The sequence below is a fragment of the Herpailurus yagouaroundi genome, unplaced genomic scaffold (assembly GCF_014898765.1).
Source record: "Herpailurus yagouaroundi ecotype Mexico unplaced genomic scaffold, PumYag 100, whole genome shotgun sequence".
NCBI classification, from domain to species: Eukaryota; Metazoa; Chordata; class Mammalia; order Carnivora; family Felidae; genus Herpailurus; species Herpailurus yagouaroundi.
Window position 1 is genome coordinate 23088669 of NW_024412391.1, and position 14685 is coordinate 23103353.

The 14685-nt window shown below is 42.4% G+C and overlaps 1 protein-coding gene across 3 annotated transcripts in view; it reads left to right on the top strand.

Annotated features, from left to right (window-relative positions):
- Positions 1-8857: 8857 nt before the first annotated feature.
- AASS (aminoadipate-semialdehyde synthase) overlaps positions 8858-14685 on the top strand; it is a 59920-nt gene continuing 54092 nt past the window's right edge. For 2 of the 3 annotated variants that reach the window (XM_040472123.1, XM_040472126.1), the window contains exon 1: positions 8858-8987. The gene's annotated coding sequence lies outside the window, so the exon portion shown is untranslated. The remainder of the gene's footprint in view (positions 8988-14685) is intronic. The other variant, XM_040472124.1, reaches the window with a different exon arrangement.

Genomic DNA, 14685 nt, shown 5'->3' on the forward strand with positions numbered 1-14685 from the left:
ATTGTTCTTCTTTTTTAAAAACCTATTTTGTGGGGCACTTGGTTTGCTCAGTGGGTTAAGCGTCTGACTCTTGATTTCAGTGCAGGTCATGATCTCATGGTTGTGAGATTAAGCCCCACATCGGGCTCTGAGCTAACAGCATGGAGACTTCTTGGGATTCTCTCTCTTCCATTCTCTCTGTCCCCCTGCCCCCGCTTGCACTCTCACTCTCTCAAAACTAAATAAATAAACATTTTTTAAAAAAAGATTATTTCTCTCCCCCTTCCTCTGCCCCTTACCTGCTCATGCTCTTGCGCTCTCTCTCAAAATAACTAACTAACTAACTAACTAACTAACTAAATAAATAAATATTTTATGTATCACTATTAGAACATTTTTCTTACTTGTAATTCTGATGTACAGTCAAGGCCAAGAACATATTAGATATAGAATTTATCCTAACCTGAGATCATAATTGGTCTTTTAAAAATGGAGTGAGCTGTATCTTGTGAGGGGTGTGTGTGTGTCTGGGAAGGGCAAGAGTTGAGTGTTTCTTGCTAAGTGGATATATGGGCTTAGAATCAGGTGGCACTTGTTGAAAATGTCAAAAATATAGTGTGGCTGGCTGGTCAACTAGTGAGTCTCAGTATATTATTAGCTAGGGCCCCCAAATTCAACCTCTCTCATTGTTGTCAGCACTTTTTGTTCTTAGGAAGTGACTCATGCAGATTGAACTCAAAAGAGATTGAAAGCCAAAATATCAGTTTATTACTAATTTGCAATTAGAGGTACATGTCACTGCTTGACAGTGCATCCTCTCCTATGCAGGGAAGTCTGTGTTACAACTGGATGCAACCTTCTCTATGGAGGTAGATGTAATAGAAAGTAAAAAAATACCCTTCAGCTTTGGCTCCTCCCTTACAAGAGCCCCGTGAATGCTGGGAGCGGCTGGGAGCTGCAGAGTGTTTTACATAGCGGGCGAAGCCAGAATTGCAACCGGAAGACTTCCTATGGACACATTTTTGGTTAATTGCTTAAAGAGATTTCAGAAGAATGAGACCTGAATTGGCAAGCCTCTAATAATTCACTGTGATTTTTTTTTTATGAAATTTATTGTCAAATTGGTTTCCATACAACACCCAGTGCTCATCCCAAAAGGTGCCCTCCTCAATACCCATCACCCACCCTCTCCTCCCTCCCACCCCCCATCAACCCTCAGTTTGCTCTCAGTTCTCAACAGTCTCTTATGCTTTGGCTCTCTCCCACTCTAACCTCTTTTTTTTTTTTTTTTTTCCTTCCCCTCCCCCATGGGTTCCTGTTAAGTTTCTCAGGACCCACATAGGAGTGAAACCATATGGTATCTGTCTTTCTCTGTATGGCTTATTTCACTTAGCATCACACTCTCCAGTTCCATCCACGTTGCTACAAAAGGCCATATTTCATTTTTTCTCATTGCCACGTAGTATTCCATAGTGTATATAAACCACAATTTCGTGATTTTTTTTTTTTATAGGCTCCATGCCCAGCATGGAGCCTAATGCAGGGCTTGAACCCATGACCCTGAGAGCAAGACCTGAGCTGAGGTCAGAGTCGGACGCGTAACGAAGTGAGCCACACAGGCACCCCTCTTTTCTTTGTATAAATAAATACTTCTGTACTCATTTTGAATTCACAATTTTGCCTTTTTTATTAAAAAGTTCCCCCAGCGGTGCCTGGCTGGCTCAGCTGGAAGAGCATGTGACTCTTGATCTTGGGGTTGTGAATTCAAGCCCCATGTTGGGGGTAGATCTTACTTAAAAAAAAAAATTCCTCCAGGCTCCTCAGTGTCTGGATCTGTCCCTGTGTTTCTAGCGTAGGGACATAGACACTCTGCTGGTTTGGCCAAAGGACACTCTTTCAAGACCCTGTTTACTTTTTCTTAGATTCCATAAATTTCACTACTCTTGTTACCATATCATTCCTTCAGGCAGAAAGCAAGCAATTAAATTATGGTTCATTTATATTATTGTATCTCATAGAGGTCCTTGTGAGAAGACAACAGGGTCTCCTGAAGAAGAGCTGGGAAATATCTTAGTCCTTCAGCAGTTCATTTAGAAACAATTTCTAAATTTGGCCACTTTCCCCTCCATTTTGTTGCTGTTCACCTGTTTCACCTGAGGGTGATCCCTTTCTGACTTTTTTCTCGCATTCTGGGGGTTATTGTGTCTAGTGTACCATGTATAATAACAATGATGCTATCTTCAAGATAGTATTCACCAGTTCTCTGATAAGCTTTCTTCAGCCTACCTAATGAGGGAGCATAAGTTACAGACAACTTGTCAAGAATGACAATGATTTAAAGCAAGTTGTTTCCACCACTTTTCTTTTCACAGTTTATTATAAGTGAGATGCTCTTGCTAAATGGGTCTGTAGAAATTGTAGGTATAAAGCTGCTTCTCCAAAATCCTTAGGCATAAGTCTTTTAAAAGTAGGATCAAACAGCCTCAGTGTACCTGTATTTCAAATTGTTTATAGAGCTCACCATGAGGCCCCAGCTTAGCTTCTGTTTTTCTAGACTTTTAGAGCAAACAGGCTGTCAAAGATCAATCCAACAAAGTGATCTTGACCTCAAACTCCTGCTTATGCAGTTACTTTCACCTTCTTTGTTCATTGTATGATTTTATTTTGTTTTGTGTCTTCAGATAACGGTACATGCCCGATCACCCAGACATTGAAAGGCAGCCTGGCTCTTTGGTGATTTGAGAGCACATTGGTTTCCCAGGGCTGCCATAACAAAGTGCCACAAACTGGGTGGTTTAGAAACACGGAACTTTATTGTTTCACAATTCTGGAGACCAGAAGTCTAATCTCAAGGTGTTGGCGTGGTCATGCTCCCTCTGTAGGCTCTAAGGGCAGAGAGAGAAAATTCTTTCTTGCTTCTTCCAGTACCTGGTGCTTTGGGGTTCTCTGGCTTGGGGCAGCATGACTCCAATCATTGCTTCTGTCTTCGCACGGCCCTCTTCCCTGTGCTGTCATGTGTTTTATTTTCTGTCTCTTAGAATTACATTTTCAATGGATTTAGAGCCCACCTGAATCCAGCATGATGTCATCTTGATTCTTACCTTAATTTTACCTGCAAAGACTGTATTTCTAAACAAGGTCACAGTCTGAGGTTCTAGGTAGACATGAATTTTGGGGAGACACCATTCAACTCAGTACAAAGGCCACTGAACTCAGGTGCTTAGGGACACAGTTCCCTTGCTTTCCGTAGAGAAGGTATCTCACTGTTGTCGCTCAGCAGACAGCACAGCCAGACCTCCAGAAGCCAAACCGTGGTGCTTTCACAACAGCCAGGAGGAGGCTGGGGCTGAGAGAAGGGGCTGAGGGTGGAAGCGGGCAAGGGCAGCCTCATGCCCAAGGAAGAGAGGTATTAAGGAGCTGACGTTGTTGCTAGCTGTGAAAGGTTTCTTGAACTAATTCCTTTCTTAAAATTCAACAGATGTATTCTAAGATTTGGGTTGTTTTTTTTTTTTTTTTTTTTTTTACAAAACCTTTGACTCCTTTTCCCTTTTTGAAATACTTTTCTGTTCTTGCTGGCAGCTTCTTGTTTCTGTCGCACTGGACTCACATGCAGTGAATACATTTTGCCTTTCCTGCTGTAGGCCTGGCCCCCTCCGCTCACTTCATCCTTCATCCTGGTTTTTCCACTCTCCCTCATTTTGTTCTTGTCATTTCCCTGTGTTACCTGTGGTCCAAATCTGTTTCTTCCACATAACTGCATGGATGCCTCAGGCCTCAGTGTGTGTAGGGTGAGCAGTAGACACTGGACGATTCCAAAGACACAGAGCGCAGAGTCTCTGACTCCTAGGAGTTTATACATTGATGTGGTGTTTGTCTTGACACATCTTTGACATTGTGGGCATTTAGCTTCTTAGGGTAGGGGAAGTGTTTACTTAAACCCCATTTACAAAACAGCTGACAAACATTTGCAGCTAGCCTATGTGTATTGGCCCAGGCAGCACTCTGGTTATTTCACACATTCTTGTCTTTTGCCTTTGTTTTGTTTTAGAGGGTTAGGCTCCTTCAATAAGTGACAGAAAGTGCTAGTGACAGAAAGGCCTGTACCTACTATCATGGGCAGTGCCAACATTACACCGTCCAACAGGAACATCCTCCTCTGGTGTTCTTTTTCTGTGCTTTTCAAGTTCTATTACATTTTTGTGAGGAACTATATAACTGGCAATTATCATGAGTGTCAGTTCAATGTCAGGGGTACTTTCTTCACCTGATTTGTTTCTTTCTGCCATGACCTTGCCTATGCTGAGATTATTTTTCTTAGATGCTACTTCTTATTCTGCACAAACCCAAATTTTATGTTTTGTTTTTGTTTTTTTAATTTTCTCCTTCCTATCTTTATGGTGTGATGACAATGGTAAAAGATTGGTTTTATTCAGTACCTGACGCAGACTGGGGCTTGTATGAAAGGTCCTGACTCTCCTACCTCTACCTGGCCTGCTGATTTTCTCCAGCTCAATTACACCTAGAAATACTCCAGAAAAACTAGGCCTGTGTTTTATTTTTGCTTTAATTACCTCCTCCCTCCTTTCTCCAGTCTTTTCTCAGTGCTTCAAGACACCTTCTTTCTTGAGACTTTCATTCAAATAAGGCAGAGAGAAGAGCACTGAGTTTTCTTCCTTGATTAGATCCATCATTTGTTGGGGAGATAGACTCCAAAACTTGCATTCCCCAAATTTGCTTATATTATTATAGCATACAGTTCGCAGCCAATTTATAAAATGCAAGATATGTAACAGAAAATTTGTAAGCCCTAGTAGACTTCTAATACACACATAATTCTCAAGGGATGCCAACACCCTTGAGGACTTTGTGAAACATTAGAAACCAGCAAAAGCTGACTCTGGAAATGCCGAGGAACTTGGAATTTTCTTGCGTTTTATTGTCGTCAGGAATGCTCTTTAAGGGCTGCTAATGGGAGAGGAGGTAAATTAGGAATTAGTTTTCTCTGCTTTCTAATGAAAGGGTGGGAGGGAACAGTCCTGTGGGACATCACTATCTCGACCCAAAACCTGTTTGCAGGAATTACGATTTACCCGTGGGTGGTTTCTGCTCTTGCCTTACCTGATCAGAGTTTTAAATTGCTTGAAGATAACGAAGGTATGTTTCATTCCTAAGATAACTGGGGAGGCAACAGTAGTAATTGTCATTTAGAAACTTTTCCTTCCTAAATGATTTTTTATTTTGTACATTTGACTTTGCACTTTCTGCCTACAAGAAAATTGTCTTTATAATAGAATAATTTATTAGGGTGGATAGATTATGGGTGATATAGTAAAAATTGCTGTTCATGTAAGAAACATAAAATCTTGAGAAATAAACAGAACAAACTTAATAGTACGCTGGATTCCTTGCACCACCTCCCTCCAAATGCTCACCTCTTTTCTCTTTATAGCAAAGTTCACTTAAGTTTGAGAGTGAATTCTGAACACACACACACACAAAAGTGGGGGGGGGGGGGAGGAGAAGATGAGATAGAATAAAACAGTAAGCACCAATAATAGCTCACATATGTTGAGAACATGCATCACTTAATCTTCTTGCAAACTCTATGATATATCCCACTGTCCTGATGGGGAAAATGATGAAACAAGATGGCTTGTTAGTGAGTGGAAAAGGAGGGATTATGTCTAGGTTCAGCTCACTGCAATGTTTGGATACCTAACTGTTACCCTCATTGTCTCTCAGGAAGGGCAAAACCAAAGCAGCAATTTGGGAAAAGAGGAAGTCAAGGAAGTGGGGAGAAAGAGAGGCAGCTTGAGTGGCCCCAGATCAGCTTTCTAATTTAAGAGTGTCAACCTAGCGCCCCACATGGGTGAAATGGGTCGCTCATATTGAAGGTGTCTGAGGGGTTGACTGTGGGGGCTGACTTGGGGTATATCCCAGGTTTGTTTTAATCTCATCTGTTGCCCCTTTTCATTGGGAAGAAATTTCTGAGAACTGTCACGCTTATTACAACAAATATGACTATGATGAAAAACATTTTAATTCCCCATTTTAAGAACTAGTGTTTCTTGTGTGCATATTTAGCAAAATTCCTGCATACCATAAGCATTTGAACAGTAGTTTAGAATTCACAGAAGAAGGATTTGGGGCCAGGTTAATATTTATTCAAGGTGAGGGCAGGTCAGAAGTGCATGGGGTTTCAAATTAAAGCAAGAGAGAGGCTGACTGAGCCTTATGGATCCTTGGTAGAGTCACCATGGTCCAGGGCCCATTCCCAAATTTGTCCATTCAGGGAAAGAGTTTTCCCATGAGTGTTCAACCATTTGTAGAGGAACTCACAGTAACCAGTCATATGATTCATTAATCTCAACAAGCATTTGCTGAACACTTTTTGTGCTGAATATTCTCCTTTGAATCTTCTATAATTTCTGCCCCCTTGGTACCTGCTCTGTCTCCAAGGGACTAACATTTATGGGCTGCACCAACCCTCTGCCTTTCCTTGTGTTCTGGAGAATGAAGGGGGGGTTATTCATTACCTAGGCCAGAGGTCTGTAAACTATGCCCCCCAGTCCATATCTGGCCTGTAATTTGTTCTTATAAATAAACTTTTATTGGCACCCAGTCACACCCATCCATTTAAGTATTGTCTGTGGCTGCTTTTTACAGTCTAAATGACAGATTTGGGCAATTGTGGCAGAGATCTTATGGCTTGCAAAGCCTAAAGACTTTATTTTCCGGCCCTCTACAAAAAGAAGTTTGTTGACTCGTGCCTTAGGTGGCTCCTTCTGGGTGGAGTTATCGGTTCCTTAGGCAGCTTCCTGCCCGCTAAAAAAAGCCACCACTGTCGAGTGACACTTCTATAGCTTCAGCTACACCACAGCTAGAGCTCTTTCTGAGTCCTGGTAACAATCTGTTGCCCTGGCCACATTAAGGCTTGCAGGTGGTTCTCACTGCTGCTAGTCCCAGGATGTGGCAGCATCTTTTTTTGCCTTCCTTTACTGCTGCACACACTTACTCTTTTCGTGTCTCCTAATTTTCCCGGTTGGATTGTGCCATGTCTCCTTCTGAGACTCTGACTGGCCTGTCATATGCATAGTATTGTGTTAGAAGCAATGGAATAAAAATGAATAAGGATATACACACATAAACATATACTTGCTTTTATTAAAGTTTTTATGAGCCAATGGTGATGACAAATGGAGATAAGATAGATAGAAATGGCTATTGCATGAGGAAGACTGTGGTAAGTACAACCAGAGAGGCAGACCCAGAAGAGAGAAGGAAGAGATCGTATCTGCTTGATATTCGGGGACAGTTTCATTGATGAAGTAGCATTTGAGCTGAACCCTAAAGGATGGATTCGTTTTAGAGAGGTGAGTGTTTTTGTCAATAAGAATTACGGATAAGTGGACAGGCAGTGATGGGACATAAATAATAACTGTCAGTTTCTTCAGACACTTGGAAGAGCACTTTGGGCATCATCTTCTTTTATCCTCATAATGACCCCCTTGAAGTAGTTCCTGTTATTGGTCTATCAACAGATAAGGGAACCTAGGCTTTTTTTGAAAATGAAGTAACTTGCCCATGATTTACAGCTTAAGGTGGGAAAGTAAGGATTCTGATCCAGGCTTCTAAGCCTTAAGGATATAGCAAAGCACAGACTGTGTTTCAGTGTTCGTTAAAGGCTGATTCTTCTATGGAAATAAAGCTAAGATGGCTGATTTTAGCCATATCTTAAGCAACTCACACGTTGTGTGAAGGACTTTGCACAATGGTCCACAAATAGTGGATAGTCCCAGGGGCTTTTGCTCAGGCTAATGAGATGATCAGAGTTGTGTCCTTAAGGGAATATGATCTAGGTAGTATATAAAAGAGGTTTGGGTAAGAGAGATAGTAGAGGGATTTTAAAGGATGGAGTCAACCCCAGGGGTAAGGTTGACAGACTACAGGAAGAATTGAAACAGATTTCGTGTTCTGGCCCAGTGGTGATAAGGAAGCTGGTGATATCAAGAATGGAACTGGGAAACAGCACGAAGGAAAGGCTTTAGAGGAGTGATTAGGAATATGATTTTGGGTATGTGAAGTTAAAGATACAGAGGACAGTCTCAGTCTGCAGAAAAGATTTTAATTTTCTCTGCACTTGAGTACAAGTGGCGTTTATAAGAATGTTCTAAGCTCTAGATTGTTGACACAAGAGTTTCGTGCTGGGTATGAGAAAAGTCTAAGTATTGGAGAAAGTTATAAAAACGGGAGGGAAAATTACTCTTTGACCATTGACTCCCTAGGAGGACCACAGATGAGCATCTGGCATTTCTTCAGTGTCTAGTGCTGAGCTAGTCTTTATGAAATGCATTTTCCCCTGTCCCTTTAAGGCCATTCAAGACTTTTTAAGAATAGCAGACTTTGTCATATACACATAGATTCTTCATATTCATGGGATACACTACACTTAATTTCCTAGTCTCAGCTTGTTGGACTCTTCAACTGTTCTAAGAACTGTCATTTGGCTTCATCGGCTTATTATGAAGCTGTGAAAATGCTTTGAGAAGTGTATATCGCTAAACAAACGTAATACACGTGGGCTTGCAACTTTTTTCCAGCAGGTACACACATCTATTTAGTGTATAATATCCGGACTGTTTTCGTCCTTCAGTGTCTCCGCCTGTCCTTTCTACGGACAGTTACAAAGTCCTGGGAGAACGTGATGCCCCCAGCTAAGGACGCACGCAGGTCAGAGATCTAGAAGGCAGAAGGATTTTCGGGGAGGAGCAGGGGCAGGGCATGACCTAGCACCTGGCAGCGCCGCCGATTGGCGGAGCAGAAGGTTGTTCCCTCAGGGCGGCTGCTGATTGGCTGGGGGAGGAAGAGGCATGACGTCCTCAGAAGTTGAGCAAACACCTCCTCCTCCCGGCTCCCATCCCAATTTCTGCTGGGAGTTCGGAGCCTACCCAGTCCGGAGCTGGGGGCTCGGAGGCTGCAGGACCGGTCGGCACAGCAGGGAGGACAGGGTGAGGAGGCCGCCCGAAGGGGCTGGGCCGACGGGCGGTGGGCTCAGCCAGCGAGTTGCACTTGGAGGTCGCCGGCGAGGCTCCGACTGTCCTCGGAGAGGGGCGGGCGAGCTCGGCCTCCCCAACCCTGCGCCGCGGGCGACCTGGCGACTCCGCGGAACCCGGCCGTTGCCGGGACGGGCGAGGGAGAGGGTGGCGAGCGTTTGGGCCTCCCTTGCGAGCGTTTCCCTTGGAGCGGGGAAGGGCTGTGGGCGCCGTACTGGAATTTCTGAATAGGAAAGGGAAGGGGTGGCAATTCGAATTTCTTTTCTTTTCTTTCTTTTCTTCTTCTTCTTCTTCTTCTTCTTCTTCTTCTTCTTCTTTCTGGCGGGGGAAGGGAGGGCTGTTGCTGGGGAGTAAAGGATAGGCGTTGAAGTTGTAGAAGGAACACCCGGTTAATTTTCCGACTCTGCGCTTATTTATCAGGTGGTTGGCTGGCTGCAGTGTGTGGTTGATGGAGACTGTGGGGGGCAATTCTCTCCCTTACCCCCAGCTTTCTTTGTGCGCGGTTGTCCTTTCCATCTCTGGCCTGCTTAGCCAAACTCTGATCATAAACTTCTCACCCAGACCATCTTGGGCTGGCCATTCTCTTTAGGTAGGGCCCCCTCAGCAAACTGCCGTCCCCAGGCTACTCTCTAATGGATCTAGAAGGCATGAGAAAGTTAAACTCCCAAGACCCTGTGGGGCTGTGAGTCCAGGGTGAGCACTTCAGCGAGGAAGGAGCGCAGGCAGACCACCATTTGTTACCTACTCTGCTTGATTGAGTTGGGCTAAATGCCCTGACAACTTCCAGAAGAGATGTGCTTTTCAGACACTGATTTTAGGGGAGTGGGGTGAAGTGTGGGAGAAGAAGGGAAGGGGAAGAGCGAGTGTCTAGTAACCTGAACAAAGGTGAACATTTTTTGATATTGTGAGCCATCAGTTATCAGAATGTGGGTAAGGTGTAGCTGTGATTATGCCGATGTAGCTACTCATGGGACCCAAGTATTGACCCCGGTGGTAGCTTTCACATACTTGATAGCAAAAACAAACAAACAAACAAAAAAACCCACCAAGAGCACTTTGCATGGATGCCTGTATGTCTCTCTCTGTGTCTACTTTGTCACCTGCGCTGCCCTCCCCCTTTCTCTCGATAACAAATAGTGAATCTAGGGGTACATGACCTTCTGGCACTGTCCGCTTGTGGCCATTCTGTGAAGTGAGTTAGGAGGACAAAGATCTAGGCCAACTTTCCCTGGTGACACTCCCGTTCTCCAGACAATCGTATTTGTTGTCAGTCTCACTTGTTACTGGTGACATCATCAGAACTTTGATTTATTTGCGATGGAATCCTCTCTCCCACCCCCAAATAAGACTTTATGTAAGCCTTAACAGACCTTGGCTCAGGATTGTGGAAGTGATCTTCGGTATGTATGCAGTGCCCATTTAACAGAAGTTTACATTTTTCGAAATATTATCTTGTTAATTGTCTCATAGAAACAACACTGCAAACAGTGGCAAGTTTCCTTGGTAAGATCACAAAAAAAATTCTATGGAATTAATGGAATCACAGAAATGGTATATTTCGCATGGGAAATAACAACATTATTACCCTTTTCATCTAATCTAAGATGCTATCAATTATAAAATGCATTCCTCTTTCAGGGATGCTAAAATGTGAAAAAAATGGATCATAAATTTAATGAAATGCTGTATTTAAATTAAGTTATTTATCTTGAACACCCATGCCTGCAGAGTGAAGAGGGGGCTTACTGGGCTCTGTTTTGTTTTCTTTGAAAAATATAAAGAAGGGAGGGGGGATCAATGTGGAGTCCTCGTGAAGGCCTCACTACAGTGTGACAAAGATGACAGAAAGGTAGTGTTTTCTGTGAGTGGTGTGGTTGTGCTCACCTTTGAGGTGGAAGCAGGCTTGGAGCCTTTTTCTGTTCTTGACATTTATTGAGTGTTAACAGCATGCGAGACAGTACTCAGTATTTAACTCATGAGTTCAGATAAACTTCACAATAGCCCTGAGATGTAGATATCAATACAATCCATTTTGCAGATGAGACACAAATAGGTCAAGTTATGTACCAAGGTCACAGAGTAAGCATTTACAGTTTAGCAAAGAGACAGACAAGCAGATAAACATTTGGGATTAGAGTCCAACTTAAAATGAACTTTGCATTCCATCTCAATGATACTAAATTTGTGGGCTAAAGACCAGAAGAGTCATGGATCTTAGATCTTTGGATGACTTTGAGAAGCTGCTTGAAAACATGAATATTCCTAGACCAGATTAATTAATATTAGATTCCCCCTGCCCCAAGTCTACTGTTTTTTGTTTGTTTGTTTGTTCGTTTGTTTGTTAACATAGCGTTAACAGTTTTATAAAAGGTTTCGTGTGGAAGCATGACAAGAGTGTACCTACGCAAGGGGAAGTGAAAGTATGGAGGATGGTGTTGTTGCATGCCCAAGCCTCGTTCTAGCAAGCCTTGGGGTTGGGAGGTATTTGGATTAGTTCTAGGCCATCACCAGGTGTCCTATTAATTTGGAACTCTTTCGGGCCTCTCCAGGATTATTATGGTCTGGATACCAAATATGTAGTGTGGGCCAAGACTCTTGGCCATGGAGCTGTGGTTCTCTGCCCTTGTAGGTGGCTTTTTGTCAGATATAATTTTCTATGAATACATCTCACAAAATCTTCTTTGGTTCATTCATGTGATTTAGGATGATGATCTTTTATTTCATAGTAACTGAAAGAAAATGGTGGGATATGTATGGAATGCCAGGCTTGCCCTGTCTATCTATCTATCTATCTATCCATCCATCCTGTCATCTAATCACCATTTTCCTTTTCACTTCTCTTGAAAAGGTTAGAAAATACTAAGGACATTTTAGCATGTCCTCCCTCTGCCCCTTTCTCATGTGTACATTGCAAAGATAAAGAATTTAGAAGTTAAAAGAAGTTCTTAAGTCTTCCCCCCGTTGAAAGATGGAAAGAGAAGTAAGGTGGTATCACAGAGTATGTTCTATTGCTACGTCCAGCCACTTAATCTTCCTCCTAACACAGTACATGTCTGTGTAATTCACTATAATACTCCCTTAAGTGTTTAGAGTCATTTCAAATTCCTGATTGATCCTAGGTAAGTAAAAACATTTATCTTAGTGCAGATCCGATTTTATAAAAACAGAGAGAAGAATCTTTTAAATTTCATTTTTATGGTATTTGGAACATTGGTCTTTCATATGTTGAAGGAAAGACTGTTTAGAAATTGTCAGGAGAAGAGTCTTATTTCCCTCCACTGCCTATGTGACACTTCTCTTTCTACCCCGTATTCCTCTTCTCCTGTTCCTCCTCCTTATTCTTCTGACTCTTCCTTTGTCTTCTCCTCTCATTTTCTTGCTTTCCCACATTCTCCTTTCTCCTGCCACAGGCTGTCATTAGCACCTCGCACTGTCAAGTGAACTCACTAGAGCCAGTAGATAAGCCAGGGGTCTTCCTGCTTCGTTGCATTGAAAGCATTGCGAGAAATACACCTTACGTTTATTTCCTGTTATTCTTGGAAAAGCCACAAAACTCAGGACAGGGAAATCCAAAACAGCCCACCTGGGCATATCCATGAAATACCAGACCCTGCAGTGCCCTCCCTAAGAGCAATGAAGAAATCCTCACTGCTACAGATTTTTTGATGACCTTAGGGTGAAATGAATGGTGGGCCTGGAAAGTTTCATGTTGAGACACAATTTCAAGGTTCAAGCAATTACTAACACAGTAATACCTGCTATAATTGAATCTTTTTTTTTTCCAAGCACCCGGAAACCTAGAATTTACCTTGGCAGTGACTCAGGAAGGGTTTTCGGTGGCACATGGGAAAGGGATCCACAGAAGCACCCCATCCTGGAGGGGAGAACTGATCATTTACTCTAGTAAAGTCGATGCCATATGGATCTCTTTTATTTCTGAAACGAGCTGGCAGCGGTAGCATGTGTCAGACCTACATGGTGTGGATCTGCAGGCTTTGACAAAGAGAAAATCCCAAGTATTAAATATTAACCCGGGAATCCTGCTTCTGCTTGAAAGCAACAACTCTAGTCGGACTCCAGTTCAGTTTTTCATCTGTAAAATAGAGATAATAACAGTTATCTAGTCATTAAGATTTTTGCAAGGAGGAAATGAAATAATGTCTATAAAGAGCTCAGCATAGTGCTTGGTACATAATGCTAAATCATTGCTAACTACTGTTGCATTTATTTAAAAGCAAAGCTACAGAAATTATGAGTTGAGAATTCCCTAGAAGAAGTGAAAGTGAAAGCAGCTTCCCAAATCAACTTCAGAGTGTCGCTCCCTGCTCCTTTCCTTTTCTAGCCTGCACGGAAAGTTCTGCCTTTGCAAACACATGTGTGTGTATGTCCGTGACTCTACACTGTATCCCCCACCCCAGACAAGGGAGGTGGGGAGGAAGGGGTGGGATGGTCACTGAGTGAGGGGAGGCTGCGATTATAAATCAAGTTTGGGACGAGGAGAGAGACTAACTTATCTGATTGTGTTCCCTCATATTGGCTCCAAGAATTGCTACTAAGAATAGTGGATGCAGGGTCATTTGGTCACCTATGGTGTGTGAAATAGAGCCCCTGCTCAGAAGATGGGACCATTTCTGGGCTCATCTGTGTGTTCAACAAACCTCACTTGTCTTTGGAATTGGTTTTATTTAAGAACATAGGGACTTCAGTTCTATGAGAGTTGCAGGTTTCCCTTTGTTTTGGGGAGAAGAAGTGTTGTGGGCTCGGGCTTGGGTTTGGGTCTAATACAATCTCTTTTAAAAACAAAACTATGAATAAACCAAAAATTAGATAGAATATATGGCAGTTTTGCTCATCAGTATTTTGGCCCAAGTAAAAGTTAGCCTGAGCTGTATCATCAGCGTGTTTGCTTGCTGTGGACATTGTTTTTCTTCCTGCCTTTCTTCTTTCTAAAGCTTCTTAGCTGATCTCCTTGCTGTTTGCTTTGTTCTTTTAGTCTGTTGTGTTGTGAGTTGACCTATAATTTTTCTATCTCAAGTGGCAAGTAGTTGCCCCCAGGAAATGCACTTGTATGCGCCACTGTTTAGACAAAACTTCCATCTGCAAAGTGAGTCTGATTTAGAGATTGCAGTCTGATGTAACAGAAATGTGTTCCATAAGAATTTTGATCTATGTCAGCAGTGATTGGTGGGAAATTTCTAGAAGGTGTGACATCATTTAGTCCCCATATTTTGATGCCATCCTTAAACATAAAATCATTGAAAGTAAATTGTCATCTGAGATGACATTTGACTGCCCAGTATATGTAACCATTTGAAGAGGAACAGAGTATTGTTTGATATTTTTGCTTTTATATAAAATTTGTTCTCTGCTGATGCATAGTAAGCCTCTCGTCAACATTTCTTGATTGAATAAATGAGTGGAATTATGCAATCTGGAATAGCAGTTAGAAAACTGGTTGAGATAGGTCTGGGTTTAATATAAAAGCAGGAGGAAGTGGTATGAAGAGGAAATCCTGAAAAGGGGAACAGCATGTTTATAGCAACAAAAGAGTCAGGGAGGGTTAAGACAGTGCTTCTTAAACTTTTAACAGCTATGATGAAGAAACATGTTAGTTTTGTTGTCTTAAATTTCTAATCTGCCAGGACCAACACTT